This window comes from Mauremys reevesii, linkage group 14, assembly GCF_016161935.1.
Source record: "Mauremys reevesii isolate NIE-2019 linkage group 14, ASM1616193v1, whole genome shotgun sequence".
In the NCBI taxonomy this organism is placed as follows: domain Eukaryota; kingdom Metazoa; phylum Chordata; order Testudines; family Geoemydidae; genus Mauremys; species Mauremys reevesii.
The window spans coordinates 33760510-33776433 of NC_052636.1; the positions used below are offsets into that span (position 1 = coordinate 33760510).

Sequence of the window (15924 nt, forward strand, 5' to 3'; positions counted from 1 at the left end):
AAGCAGCAAAATTTGTCAAACATAGAACTGGTTCTGACTTATTTCCTTGGTCTTAAAAGAGACCAACAAGGACCTGAGTCTCCTCCCTGTCAATAACCCCCTGCTCAGCCAATCAGGGTAGAGACTGAGGAAGGGAGGCTGAGGGTTCTCACCAGAGAGCCCAAAGGATGGCCCAGGTCGCTGGTGGGGATCAAATAAAATTCAGAATAAAATTCGGCCTCCTTAAGCTCGTGTTTTCCATGCCTAGAATTCAACTCTCACCAGATGGATCAGACTGAACAGGTTTCAAACCTCGAGGAGGCTCTTACCTTCTAAACAGGGACGTCTGTTTTCTATTAAAATCACTAAAAGGGAAGGAGAAAACTTAAAAAGGTTCCTCCTGGCGCTCACATCCGTGAACCCGAATACTCCCTCAGTCCTCAAAGAGAGACCTGGAGAAGGAGACTTGCTGAAGCAAAGCCACAGGGTCTCTGAGGTTTCCCTGGCCCCTCGCCCCTGTCCTGCCTGGCTGATGTCAGCATCTCTCTGTGAGGTCACCACCTCCCCACCACCTTGGACCAATAGGCTGAGGTCCTGCCAAAGGCCTTTGTGATGTCACTGCCACACCCCTCCCTTGCTGTGCCAATGGCCTGCCCCTGGCCAGGGACTTTGGAGGTTTGAGCTACTCCAGGTGGATCACCCCACTCAAGGAGCGTTCGTTCTAGGCAGAACTGACACCAACTTGTCTGGCTGGGGTGTTCCCTGGAAGCAGAGCACAAGTTTGAAATACGGGCAGCATAGAGCCAATATTCATAACGTCAACTACAAAAATGATACACATCTAGAGATAGCATCATTATAATCAGCCAATCAGAACCTCTCCATAGACCTCTTACACGACAACCTTTCTACAATATTGGCTGCAAATATAGAACCGTGGTCGCAACGGTGATCTATACAGTTACAGATTATGTCAATAACATTACAAGAGGTGACACGGCATCAGTGAGACTGATACTGGAATACTGCCTCCAGTTTTGGTGTCCTCATGTGAAAAAGATGTTGTGAAATTGGAGCTGGGGCAGCAAAGAGCCACCAAATGTTCTGAGGGCTGGAGAAAAATGCCTTCTAGGGAGCTATGGAAAGAGCTCAACCTGTTTAGCTGATCAAAATAAGATGGAAAGGTGACTTAATTGAAGTGTTGAAGTGCCTTAATGGAGAGAAATTATTGGGTATTAAAGGCCTCTTTAATCGAGCAGAGAAAGGCCTAACAAGACCCAATGGCTGGAAGATGAAAAGAGACAAATTCATATTACAACAAAGGCACAAATATTCAACAGCGAGGATGATTCACCACAGGAACAAGCTACCAAGGAAAGTGGTGGATTCTCCATCTCTTGATGTCATTTAATGAAGACTAGATGCCTTTCTGGAATGTGTTTGCCTCAAAAGTAGCTATGGTGTCCTACAGGAGGCCTGTGATATGCAGGGGGTCAGATTAGATGCTCTAATGGTCTCTTCTGGCCATGAAGTCGACTAATTTCTGAAAAACTGAGTGTAGCATTGGGAGCAGCGTCTGATGTTTCCCTGTCTAGCCGGCTTGCTGCCTAGAACGAACGCTCCTTGAGTGGGGTGATCCACAGGGAGTAGCTCAGTGCAGACACGCGGGCTCTGGGAGGCGGGAGAGTTGCAGGCTATGGGGAGGTTGAGTGAGGGGTGCAGGCTCTGAGCTGGGGCAGGGGGAGTGCAAACACATGGGCTCAGGGGGGAGTTGGGGCGGGAGGGTTGCAGGCTATGGGGAGGTTGAGTGAGGGGTGCAGACTCTGAGCTGGGGCAGGGGATGGGGGTGCAGGGGTGGTGCGGACATGCAGGCTCTGGGAGTTGGGGGCGGGAGGGTTGCCGGCTTTGGGGAGGTTGAGGGCGGGGTGCAGGCTCTGAGCTGGGGCAGGGGATTGCGGTGCAGGGGGGTGCGGACACGCGGGCTCTGAGAGGGAGTTAGGGGGTGGGAGGGCTGCAGGCTATGGGGAGGTTGAGTGAGGGTGCAGGCTCTGAGCTGGGGCAGGGATGGGGGTGCAGGGGTGGACACACGCGGGCTCTGGGGGAGTTGGGGGCGGGAGCGGTGCAGGCTATGGGGAGGTTGAGTGAGGGGTGAGTGGTGAGGGCAGAGAGCGGCGGTTACTGCGCATGCTCCGTTCGGCTGCGCATGCTCAGTGCAGCCGAAGTAGCGAATCCGGAGCGGGGGCTGTTTCTGTCGTGTGTCCGTGTGTCGCACCTCCTGGCTCCCTGCGGCCCGTGTGATGGAGCGTCCCATAAAATCCCCCCCCGGGGGCCCTCACCCCCCCCCCCCCGCGCTGGGGGTTTGTCTCCCCGCTGCCGGGGGCGGAGTCTGTGACCCGTTTTCCCCCCAACGCTCAGACCCGGATATAAATCATCCCAACCCCGCCCCGTTCTCCCGCCTTCGCTGCTGCCGCCGGACCGAGCCGCGCGCGGGGCCCCGCCTCGGTAACGGGACCGCGCGAGCCACCGCCCGGATCGACCCCTGTGCCCGGGTCCCCCCCGCGGGGCGGGGCCTTGGGGGCCAACGGCGCCGCTTTTCCCCCCGCTCCTCGGTCAGACCCTGGTGGGAAACGCTCGGATCTTATCCCTGATCGACACCTGCCCTCCCCCCCCCGTGTGGGGGTGGGGGGTGGGGTTGGTTTTCCCTGAATTGCCTGACGTTATGTTGTGGTGGGTTTTATTCTGTGTGATTTGTTTTCATACGTATCTATTGTAGGGCAGCCTAGTGCCTTCAGCTGCCATGTCTCTGTCCCGCTCCCCCTGCTGAGGCAGGATCCGGTCTCTGTAGATTATCTCTGTCCTGCCTGTTCCTAAAAACTTCCAGGGACAGAGACTCCCCAGCCCCCTTGTAAGACTATTCCCGAGCTGACCTGCCTTAGCTCTGGGGACACCCACACAGACTGTAGTGGTGAGCAGCTCTGGAGAGAGAGGAGACCCCAGTGAGTGGCAGCTGGGTAAAGAGACTGAAGTTGGGAGGAGAAACATTGACGTGTCCAAGGTCACCCAGGCTGTCTGTGACCGAGCTAGAAATAGGTTCTAGTGCCACCGTACTGCTGTTTCTGAAGGTCTCTGCCACCCTGGTGTTTTACGCACTGGTGCAAACCCTTAGTACAGACAGAATTTACACTAGTGCACTCTGATTGGTACTGGTGCACCATGTCCCAGTTTGAAGGCTTGTGGGGGGATGGGGACACTGACTTCTCCTGACCCATCACCCACACGCCCAGCTGTGTGCAGGGACCTCAGCTGAGCTGCCTGCCGAGACAGCCTGTGCATCCATGGAGAAACCACCTCTTCGTGCAGCCTAATACAAAGGGGTCTGGGGACCTTTCCAAGCTGCGGGTGACGGGGCTCTGGCGTTACCGGGGTCTGTTCCTGGCTCTGTCCCTGACCTGCTTGGTGACCTGGGGGAAGTCACAGCCCCTCTGTGCTTTCCTCCTACCCATTGTCTACTTGGATTGTGAGCTCTTTGGGGCAAGGACCGCACTGATTGGTAGAGGTGTTAGTTAAAGCAATTTGGTGGAGGTGTGATTGTGATATGAGAAGATCTGGGTCTGAGTCCCCCATTGTGCGATGAAAGGAGAGAGGTGCATGTGTACCTGGAGCTTCCAGTCTGTCTCGTTTCCGCACTGAGCGGTGCATGTTGTCAGGAGGAAACGGGACTGTTTGCCATGGGAATGGTCAGCAGTGAGATGGGATGTGAGAGCAGTCTGTGTGCTTCACGATGGGTGAGTGAATGGAGACTGTTAACTGGAACTTCTGTGAGTAAGGATGAAAGAGTTGTAAAAAGGGGTGAAGGGCTGTTCAATTGACCAAGTGTGCGGCTGTTTCTGGGGAGCAGGCCCAGTATCTGAGTGTAGAACAGGTGTCGGTAGCTCCTGTACAGCGCAGCTCACCTGAAACCACATTCTGCCTTAGCAAAGGTAAGCTCTGTCCCCTTCTGTTTGCTTCTGAAAGTTGCCTTTCCCAGGGCTTTGCTGCCTTTGTGAATTGCAGAATTAGGATTCCATTGGTGTGTACTTTCTCTGCATTTCCTGATTATTACAAGTTTGAGTTTTGCTGATCTCTCTTCTGGAGGGGCACCAGACAGCTTCGGGCAACCTTAAATCGTCCTTTCATAAAGTTTTAATAGGTGAATTTCCTAGCTTTTTGCACAGAGCGATGTTGGCAGGAGGAGTTAGCAGCGCTATAGGCAGTTGTGGGTCTCACACAAGTTTGCAATCGGAGGCACAGGGAAGTGCAATGATTTACCCAAGGTCACCCAGCAGGCCTGTGGCAGAGCCAGGAATAGTCTGGGTCCAGTGCTCTCTCCACCTAGGTGCTGCGTGATTCTGAAGTTTTGCCCCCCTCTCCTGTACTTTTTGTTACGGTGGAATGGGAATAATGGTCATGCTTTCAAGTGTCTCTCTCCTCCTGACACCATTTGCAGCTCGGCCTCCCCTTCTTTCAAGTGTTTGCCATGGGCAGTGGTAACAGAGCCAGCGAGAGAAATCTCTGACATGGTCTGTGCCCCAGCTGGGCCTTCTGCTCCTGGTCCAGCTGTGCCCTAGCTCTGCCCCTCCTCCAAACAGGCCCCCTCCCCTGTACACTCTGGCCTGCCCCTATCCGCACCCCCCTGCACCCCAATCCCCTGCCCCAGCTCAGAGCCCCTGACCCATATGCTGATCTCTCAGTCACTGAGTCTTGACCAGTGTTGAGCTTTCTGTAGACACCTCGTAGGACCCTCCTCCAAGCGATGTGTTTGGTGTGGTGGGTTTGTCAGGTCTCATGTGAAAGCTGCTGGCAAAGACCAAGTGACCCTTTGCCAAGGGATCTCTGTGTCACTGTCTGACCCCCCCTAGGCCAGGGAGAGGACGACTTTATGCCAATGGCCTTCAGGACGGGTGCTGAGTTCACTGCAGTGCCCCATGTCCCCTCTCCGTTTGCCTTCTCGCTGTGCTGTCTGGGACGCTGCCCCGCTTCCTGCTCCCCAGGCCATCCCGTGTCTACTCCATGTGCCAGGCTGCTGGCAGCCCCCAGGGAGAGGCCATCCAGCCCATCAAACTGGTGTCCAACTGCTGGGCCTCAGGCCTTCTGGGGTGCAGCTCTGAGAGTCCCATTGGCCCCTGCCCCAGGGTGCTCCGGGGGCACGTCCGTCTCGGGGCACCAGGTGAAACAGCAAAAGAGCCGACTGTCGGCAAACAAGGGTAAATAAAGGAATGGAAGAAAGAAACGGGGAAAGCCCTGTGGACAGCTCCCATCAGGATCTGGGCCCCTCTTACTGCTGAGAGCCCTGGGAGCGTCTCAGTCCCCTTCAGAGTTTAGTGGGTCCCCAGCACAAGTTTTAACCTGGTCCCCCTTTGAGCTCTGGGATCCCCACCCTCCCTCAGTGAAGGCCAGAGCCCCGAATGCTGCCAGCCCTCTCCTTGGGGCTGGAAATGCTCCACAGACTGTTCCCTTCCTAGGGTGCCCCCCCCCCCCCTCCCCAGAGTAGAGTAGGTCTCTCCTGTTAATTCCTGCTCCAGTCCTGACAGGCCAGTCCAGACTAAAGCAGCAGTTTAACCCCTTCTGTGCCAGTGTGGGGTTTCTATAGCCCTTCACAGGCACCCAGGCCCAGGGAATGGCCCCCTATCAGCCCCATGCCTGAGGTGGTGGGGAGACCCACTGGCAGCATTGCCCTTGAGGGTGCTGCTCCCACTCCCTCCCCTCCCCCTTTACTGCCACCACAAGGCCTGTCACCGTCACTTCCTGAGGGTTGACCCCAGGAGGTGTGTTTTGTTATCCCTCTCCCTGCCCCCTGTATCCGTTCTGCCCCCTCCGTCACTCACCTCTGTCTCAGGAGACAAGGTGGGTCATGGGGTGCGGGTGATGCTATGCTGCAGATCCATCACTGAAGGGGTGGCAGCCTGGACCCCCCCTTAAAGGTTGCCGGGATGCTGACGTGCCCTGGAGGAGAACTGGGGTTTGGTGGAGACCACAGACCCTTTGGCCCACACTGTGTCCCTGAGAAGCCTGTTCTGCATTGCTGCCAATTGCTGCTGGTGGCGTTGTGCCCGTTAGTCTCTGTAACGTTGTCCCCAGTGACTGGAGAGCACGAGCACCAGCCTCAGGCAGACTGGTGAGAAGCAGGGAACAAACCCCAAATTGGGTGTGAGGTCTGTATGGAGATTTCACCAACCAAGTATCCAGTGTAAACGCTCCAGGCTCTGTAACAGCATTAACATGGAACCACAGACAGTCCCCTTGGGTGATCCCATATATCTCACCACGCAGGTGAGCTCACCTTTGTGACACATGGTCCCTTACTCCAGGGGTTCTCAACCTTTTTCTTTCTGAGCCCTCCCCCCCACACATGCTATAAAAACTCCACGGCCCACGTGGGCCACAATAACTGTTTTTCTGCATATAAAAGCCAGGGCTGGCATTAGGGGGCAGCAAGCAGGGCAACTGCCTGCGGCCCCATGCCACAGGGGCCCCCACAAAGCTACATTGCTCAGGCTTTGGCTTCAGCCCTGGTGGTGGGGCTCAGGGCCCTGGACTTCAGCCCCATGCGCTGGGACTTCAGCTTTCTGCCCTGGGTCTCAGCGAGTCTAATGCCGGCCTTGCTTGGCAGCCCCCTGAAAGCTGCTCACGGCCTCCCAGGGGGCCCCAGACCCCTCGTTGAGAACCCCTGCCTGACCCCACGAATCACAGCAATGTTCAGGTTACTGCCAGTCCCGAAGGACCAGTCACTTCCTTAGATCAACTGAATCTGAGATCTCACAAGAAAGACAACACTTGTAGCCAGTCCTGTCATAACCTGTATTAAATTTTATTTAAAACCAGAGTTGTTTACAAAGTTAAGGCAGGTTAAAGCAGATGCAGACGAGTTACAGTCTTAAGTTTCAAAAGGTAACAGAAGCTTCTATAATAAGCAAGTTCTACATAGCCTGGGTTAGTCCTAAAGAATAAGGAGCTGGGGATCTCTTGCTTATGCCTAGAAACTTTGCCCCCCAGAGTCCAAGCACCATACAGATAATCAGTTCCTTCTGTATGGGGGTTTTTACCCCCTTCCTGCCATGTGCTCTGAGCTGCAAACTCAGCCAGAGGGAAGTCAAGAGCACAACAACAGTCTTGTGTTGTCTTTAACATCCCATAATAGTCTATCTGGTGTTGATGAACCTTTCCTGCCAGGCAGGGTGTAATGCATTCGGTTGCCAGTCAGCACTTCACCTAGGTAAAGTCTCTCTCCTGTCTGGTGATTTACAGAGGCTCACAATGCAGCTAGTCAGATATTAACCCTGGCAGCAAATCACACGCATTCAGTAAAGTCTAAACATGTTCTTATAATGCTAATACCTCTTTTAACAATACTAACACAGGTGAGTCAGACCGATTCCACTGTGTGTTTGTCCCTGTTCCGTGAAGACATGGGGGCTTTTCCAAGAGCTAACACCTCATCTGCCAGTGTCACAGGCAGGCTGGGCAGGGATGGTGTCTCTAGCCTCTGTTTGCCAGAAGCTGGGAATGAGCGACAGGGGATGGATCACTTGATGGTTACCTGTTCTGTTAGTTCCCTCTGAAGCACCTGGCACTGGCCACTGAGCTAGACGGACCATTGGTCTGATGCAGTGGGCCACTCTTATGTTCACAGTCTGTATGAGGAGTATCTACTCATTGGGACTCACTGGGGAGCCACAGAAAGAAACAAGATGTGCTGAGGCAAGGAGGCCCCGTCTCAGAGCCCCCGGGATCACACTTCCCAAAGGCTAAAACTAGGCCCAGCCCATGAAGGGGGCACTGCCAGGAGAGACTGGATAAAGGCTGGAGCATCCAACAGCTTTGTAAACCTGAGAGAGCTGCCTTGGGGACAGTGACAGGGAGAATCCCCAGAGTGACTCCTTTGATTCTGCTCTTCTCTGGCCTTTGGTTCTTAGAATCACAGAACTGGAAGGGACCTCGAGAGGTCGTCTAGTAAGAACCTTTTGTGTACTTGTAAACTGTGATCATGTCCCCTCTCAGTCTTCTTTTCTCCAGACTAAACAAACACAATTTTTTCAATCTTCCCTCATAGGTCATGTTCTCTAGACCTTTAGTCATTTTTGTTGCTCTTCTCTGGACTTTCTCCAATTTGTCCACATCTTTCCTGAAATGTGGCCCCCAGAACTGGACACACTATTCCAGTTGAGGCCTAATCAGCGCGGAGTAGAGCGGAAGAATTACTTCTCGTGTCTTGCTTTTTTTGCAACAGTGTAACACTGTTGACTCATGTTTAGCTTATGATGCACTGTGACCCCCAGATCCCTTTCCGCAGTTCTCCTTCCTTGGCAGCCATTTCCCATTTTGTATGTGTGCAACTGCTTGTTCCTTCCTAAGTGAAGTACTTGGGATTTGTCCTTATTGAATTTCATCCTATTTACTTCAGACCATTTCTCCAGTTTGTCCAGATCATTTTGAATTTTAATCCTATACTCCAAAGCACTTGCAACCCCTCCCAGCTTGGTATCGTCCACAAACATAAGTGTAACACAGAGACTCTGCTGCTGGGAGGGTTTCACCATGTCTCAGAGGGTTACACCCTGGTGGGAGGGGGCTAGGCCTGTACTGGGATACGGTCACTCTGTGCTCCACAGTGTAGCAGAACCTAGAATGCCCATTAGCAGGGGAAAATCCTGGGGGGGAATCGGCTTGTGGAATGGACAAAAACCCCACCTGAATTTTCTCACATTGCCCTTCTCGCCCTGGCAGGTTACAGAATAACGTCCACGTTTCTCTCCAGATCATCCCCTCCTCTCAGGGGGAAGGAAATGGCTGCACTGGAGCTGGCTCAGGTAAGGGATACTCAGGGAGCTGGTGGTGGGTTCTGCTTGGAGGGAGAGGAGCAGTAAATGCATAGGAGGGTGGGAGCTGCTCGAGGTGGTGAGAGGCAGGAACTATCTAGGGTGGAGGAAGGGAGGGGACAGGATGTGACAAAGCTTCTGAGACTTCTGTAATGTAGGGTGTGATGGGTTGTCACCCCCGGGGTGCACTGTGGGGGGCTTCTGGGAACCGCTGTGGCCTCTAACCCTGAAGCTGGGCTGGCCCTTCTCACAGTGGTTGGCCGGAGATTCAGCCAGCCTCTCCAACACGACAGCAGGTGGCGCCATGCACCCAGCTAAGCTACCTGAGTGCTTTACCTGAGCCACTCAAGGACAGAGAAGACAACAGCCAATTTCCCAGCGGTAAGTGATAGCAAAGCGATCAAAGCAGATTACTTAGGCCTAGTTTGAGTTTTTGGTTATTTGCTAACATACTAGATGGATAGAATTTGAACTAGCAATTTCTCACCCTTACTGATGATAGAAGCAGTCCACCAAGTTTCCATATACAAGCTTGAAATCCCTTTACCCTGGGACCAACACTTCCCCCAGTTCAGTCTTTGTTCCTCAGGTGCTTCCTCAGGTGGAGAAAGTGAATAAGGAAAAGTTATTTACTTCTTAACGTAATATAAGAACTAGAGGCCACCAAATGAAATTAATGGGCGGCAGGTTTAAAACAAATAAAAGAAAGTTCTTCACACAGTGCACAGTCAACCTGTGGAACTCCTTGCCTGAGGAGATTCTGAAGGCTAGGACTATAACAGCATTTAAAAGAGAACTGGATAAATTCATGGAGGTTAAGTCCATTAATGGCTATTAGCCAGGATGGGTAAGGAATGGTGTCCCTAGCCTCTGTTTGTCAGAGGGTGGAGATGGATGGCAGGAGAGAGATCACTTGATCATTGCCTGTTAGGTTCACTCCCTCTGGGGCACCTGGCATTGGTCACTGTCAGTAGACAGAATACTGGGTTGGATGGACCTTTGGTCTGACCCAGTATGGCCATTCTTATTCATAGATCCATAGATTCTAGGACTGGCAGGGACTTCGAGAGGTCATCGAGTCCAGTCGCCTGCCTTCATGGCATAACCAAATACTGTCTAGAGCGTCCCTGATAGACATTTTTGTAACCTGCTCTTAAATATCTCCAGAGATGGAGATTCCACAACCTCCCTAGGCAATTTTATTCCAGTGTTTAATCACCCTGACAGTTAGGAACTTTTTCCTAATGTCCAACCTAAACCTCCCTTTGCTGCAGTTTAAGCCCATTGCTGCTGCTTCTATCCTTAGAGGCGAAGATGAACATGTTTTCTCCCTCCTCCTCATGACACCCTTTTAGCTACCTGAAAAATTCCATCATGTCCCCTCTCAGTCTTCTCTTTCCAAACTAAACAAACCCAATTCTTTCAGCCTTCATAGGTCATGTTCTCTAGACCTTTAATCGTTCTTGGTGCTCTTCTCTGGACCCTCTCCAATTTCTCCACATCTTTCTTGAAATGCAGTGCCCAGAACTGGACACAATACTCCAGTCGAGGCCTAACCAGCACAGAGTAGAGCGGAAGAATGACTTCTCGTGTCTTGCTCACAACACACCTGTTAATGCATCCCAGAATCATGTTTGCTTTTTTTGCAACAGCATCACACTGTTGACTCATACTTAGCTTGTGGTCCACTATAACCCCTAAATTTCCACTCTTGCATCCGACGAAGTGGGTATTCACCCACGAAAGCTCATGTTGCAAAACGTCTGTTAGTCTATAAGGTGCCACAGGATTCTTTGCTGCTTTTATATAACCCCTAGGTCCCTTTCTGCCGTACTCCTTCCTAGACAGTCTCTTTCCATTCTGCATGTGTGAAACTGATTGTTCCTTCCTAAGTGGAGCACTTTGTATTTGTCTTTATTAAACTTCATCCTATTTACCTCAAACCATTTCTCCAATTTCTCCAGATCATTTTGAATTATGACCCTGTCCTCCAAACCCAGTTGCAATCCCTCCCAGTTTGGTATCATCTGCAGACTTAATAAGCGTACTTTCTATGCCAATATCGAAATGGTTGATGAAGATATTGAACAGAGCCGGTCCCAAAACAGACCCCTGCGGAACCCCACTTGTTATACCTTTCCAGCAGGATTGGGAACCATTAATAACTACTCTGAGTACGGTTATCCAGCCAGTTATGCACCCACCTTATAGTAGCCCCATCTAAGTTGTATTTGCCTAGTTTATTGATAAGAATATCATGCGAGACTGTATCAAATGCTTTACTAAAGTCTAGGTATACCACATCCACCGCTTCTCCCTTATCCACAAGGCTTGTTATCCTATCAAAGAAAGCTCTGATTGGTTTGACATGTTTTGTTCTTCAGATACAGAGTCAATATCCATAACTTCAGATAACAGAGATGATCCATGCACACAAATAGGATAATCATATTCGGCCAATCACAACTTTTCCAATGACACTGCACATGACGCATCTTGCACAAAATGCCTAATAATTATGGCCTAATCATTTTATACTCCTACCACTATGCTGAATGTGGGGTGTAGTGTCAGATAGGGCCTAATTTCAAGGCACAGGAGTTGGGAATGAAACTTCCCCTCTTTGTGGAACAGGAAATAATCCCCCAGCCAGGGCTGGGACAACTTCCCAGACTCCCAGTGCTGGAGCCGGAATCTACTGACACTTCATTAGTTACCACCACCCCCAATCTTTGTGGCAACTGTAAACTTTATCACTGATGATTTTATGTTCTCTTCCAGGTCATTAATAAGTATGTTAAATAGCACAGAGCCAAGAACCAGTCCTTGTGGGAAGTCCCTAGAAAGAAATCCACTCGACCATAGTTCCCCATTTACAATCCCAGTTTTTAATCTATTTAATATATGCCCTGTGTATTTTGTATCTTTCTAGTTTTCTAGTCAAAATATTGTGCTGGACCAAGTCATATGCCTTACAGAGGTCTAGGTATATTACATCAATACTATTAGTTGCAACCAAACTTTTGATCTCATCCAGTAAGGATATCCAGTTGGTTTGACAATCTATTGTGTCTAAACCTTTGTTAATGGGTACTAATTATATTACCCTCCTTTAATTCGTTATTAATGAACTCCAGTATCAGCTGCTCCATTCTCTTGCCCAGTATCGATTTTAGACTAACACTCTTGTAATTAGCTGGGTCATCTCTTTTACACTTTTTAAATATTGGCACAGCATTAGCTTTATTCCAGTCTCATGGAATTTCCTCAGTGTTCCAAGTCCTAATGAAAATCAACACTAACAGTCCACCACGCTTCTCCACCGGGTCTCTCAAAACTCTTGTTATCTGGACCTGCTGATTTAAACACATCTAACTGTAATACCTGCTGTTTAACATACTCATGAGTTGTTGTTGGAATGGAAAGTGTCGTCGTCAACATCTTATGATATGAGTTACATCACTTGTTTTTCTCCAAATCCAGGAGAGAAATATTTATTGAACACTTTTACCTCTTCTGCATTATTTTTGATAATTCTGCCATTTCTATCTAGTAATTTACCACTACCGTTGTTAGGATTAATTTTGTACTTAATATACTTTTAAAAACTTCCTTCTTATTTTTCATTGATTCATCATTGATTTCTGATAGCTTCTCTTACCAATTTTCTACAATTCTGACCTTCTAACTTATAGTCTTTACTATTGACTTCCCCTTTCTTCCATATATTTTATTTGGAGAGTGTTGGGATTCCTACCAGGGAGCCACCAGCAGGGTCCAGAGACAGCCCCATCTCCTGTATCAAGCTCTGGCTAGTGGGTATGTAATAAATGTGACGACCCTGCCTCTGTCTGTCAGGTGGGAGACACAAAGATTCTCTCTTTCTACCCTCTGATTCCTCCTGGCTGCTCTAAGCAAGATGGGGTAGGACTTTGTTAACATGTGCCTCCATTTACCTGGTGGTGTTGTTCTGTGAATAGTGGGGCTGTGAGTGGGGCAGCAGGTACTGAGTGTTGGACTCTTGCTCTTTCAGGGGCCGGTGACCTTCGAGGAGGTGGCTGTGTATTTCACCAGGGAAGAGGGGGCTCTGCTGGACCCCGCTCAGAGAGCCCTCTACAGGGATGTCATGCAGCAGAACTATGAGAATGTGACCTCGCTGGGTAAGGAGTCCTGTCCCCTCAGTTATTAGAAGCTGTGGGGTCTCTAAAGAACCTGAGTAGTAGTAATTTTATACCTTTATTTGTCATACAAGTTTCCTTACCCCCACTGTTTTTGCCTCATCTCCCACCTACTAGTATAATTTTTGGACATGTGCTTTTTTTGGTGCTGTCAGTCATTTTAAAACTGCATTGAATGTATCCTTATTGGCTACATTAATAACTACATTAATCACTGTAGCTTTCATGCCTTTTCCTCATTGTAAGAGGAAAATATACGGCCTGTAGAATTCTAAATTGAGTAAATAGGTGTATGAGTCATGCATGGCTTGTGTGACAGTCAGATGAGCTCCTCTTTTGATAGGAGAGTATATAATGTTCCCATTCAGGACCCCACGGGTGAAGGGAGAACAGAGCTGTGGGAGGGGAGGAGAAGGGGGGAGTAGATAATTCTGGGGTGCCAGGACATGTGGTGGGTGTGTGCAGGGTTAGAGCTAAGAAGCAGCAGGGAGGGAGGAGATTGTGAGAGACGAGGAGGGAACACAAGAAGCTCCCAAGGGAGGTGGTGCCGGCTGCCAGTAATGGGAAGAAGCGGAGGGGAGTGTGGGGGAAGGGCACCCAGGAAGTGGGGTGGGTGGGTCAGTGGGAGGGAGGAGAGGTTTGGGGATCTGGAGCTGTGGGGGATCCCAGACCTTTAACCCCAAATCCCTACCCAAGCCTTGTTGCTTTAGAGCCTCCACTCCAGTTTTCTTTCTGTTCAGTTTCACTTCACTATATTCCACCCCTCAAATATTATTATTTTAACTCTTGACCTCCCTCTCCCACTCATTACCCCCCTCCCCATATAACCTCCCCATCTCTATGCACAGCGACCCCGGCCACCGATCCTGAGTCCTTGCTGCATCCTCCCTCCCAGAGCAGGACCCCTACCCAGGCACAAATGGGCACTTTGTTGATGATGTCACAGGCTGGTGGTGTAGCCTGTACAATTTTTACACCTACAAGATGACGTATTGGGGTACAGCTCGCCCTTGTACATGGCTACTCAAAGTTAATGGAGGAGATGAAATTGGGTGAAACACACAGAAACTTGATTTATAGTTGAAATCATAGGCAAGGCTCAATACACGTAATGATTAGAGTCAGAGAAGTATAGTAAAGAGGGTCTTGCACTGTGCGGACTTACAAGCTATGGACACCATTGGAAACAAAGATCGAGGCGCAAGGGAGCCCATCAGAAGGGAGGCCCTGCTTCAGTTTACACTGTCTTGGGGACCTGACAAAATGAAAAACTGGTAACTAGGAGAGTTATTTTCTCTGGTTTCTTATGCTAAGAGGATGGTGATATACCATATCTGCTCCTTTACTCTGATTACAGTAATGTCAATAGCTGCCCCAAACCATACCTGGCCTTTGGGAAGTCCATAATTAAGCATCAAGCCTCAATACTCATGATTTACATCACTTATTTATTAATAATTCTAATATATGAATGCATCCAACTGCTGAGATACTGCATAGCAAACTAATTGCTAGAGCCCGCCCCAGACTTCCTTCTTTCAGAATCCTGTGGCGTATTCCACCCGCTTGTGGTTCCTCATTAGTCTCTCAAAATGAGGGTGCGAAATATCTGACCTGGGATTGTCTCCTTAGGCCTATTCAGGTAAATCCCACACCTCCCACAAAGGCTCCACCTAATACAACACCACTGGCCATCACATACAGCCCCTCTCCAGTGCATTATCAATGATCTACAAGCTATCCTGGAAAACGATCCCTCACTCTCACAGACCTTGGGAGGCAGGCCAGGTCCTCGCTTACAGACAACCTCCGAACCTGAAGCAAATACTCACCAGCAACTACACACCACACCACACCACAGAAACACCAACCCAGGAACCAATCCCTGTAGCAAACCTCGTTGCCTACTCTGTCCCCAGATATACTCTAGCGACACCTTCAGAGGACCCAACCACATCAGCCGCACCATCAAGGGCTCATTCACCTGCACGTCTACTAATGTGATATATGCCATCATGTGCCAGCAGTGCCCCTCTGCCATGTACATTGGCCAAACCGGACAGTCTCTAGGTAAAAGAATAAATGGACACAAATCGGACATCAGGAATGGTAACATACAAAAGCCAGTAGGTGAACACTTCAATCTCCCTGGTCATTCTAGAACAGATTTCAAAGTCACTATTCTTGAACAAAAAAACTTCAGAAACAGCCTTTGAAGAGAAACAGCAGAACTAAAATTCATTTTCAAATTTAACACCATTAATCTGGGATTGAATAGGGACTGGGAGTGGCTGGCTCATTACAGAAGCAGCTTCGCCTCTCTTGGAATTGACACCTCCTCATCTATTATTGGGAGTGGACTACATCCACCCTGATTGAATTGGCCCTGTCAACACTGGTTCTCCGCTTGTGAGGTAACTCCCTTCTCTTCATGTGTCAGTATAGAATGCCTGCAGCTGTAACTTTCACTCCATGCACCTGAAGAAGTGAGGTTTTTTTACCCACGAAAGCTTATACCCAAATAAATCTGTTACTCTTTAAGGTGCCACCAGACTCCTTGTTGTTTTTGTGGATCCAGACTAACACGGCTACCCCCTGATACTTGACAATTCTAACATATCATAACATAATTCTCTAACCAATTATATCCCACTATGTAATTTACTCACGCCTAGCAACATGAATTTTACAGCAGATAGAAACAATTAGAGAACCAGACTGATTAACAAGGTAAAAGTGGTGACCATGAAGATAAGACAATAAAGAAAGGAGGGTTTCACAACCACAACCATTGATAAGGGATATATTGCCAGAGAGGATGATTTATAATAATAATACTAACTCTTCTGCCACTTTGAGCCAAGGAAGCTGGCCTTGGTATTCTACTGCTTAAAAATGAGCAGGGATTACAA

At 49.6% G+C, this 15924-nt stretch overlaps 1 protein-coding gene across 1 annotated transcript in view; it reads left to right on the forward strand.

Annotated features, from left to right (window-relative positions):
* Positions 1-15924, forward strand: part of LOC120381652 (zinc finger protein 91-like) — a gene marked incomplete at its 3' end in the record, with an annotated part of 230735 nt that overhangs the window by 170194 nt on the left and 44617 nt on the right. The window lies entirely within an intron of this gene.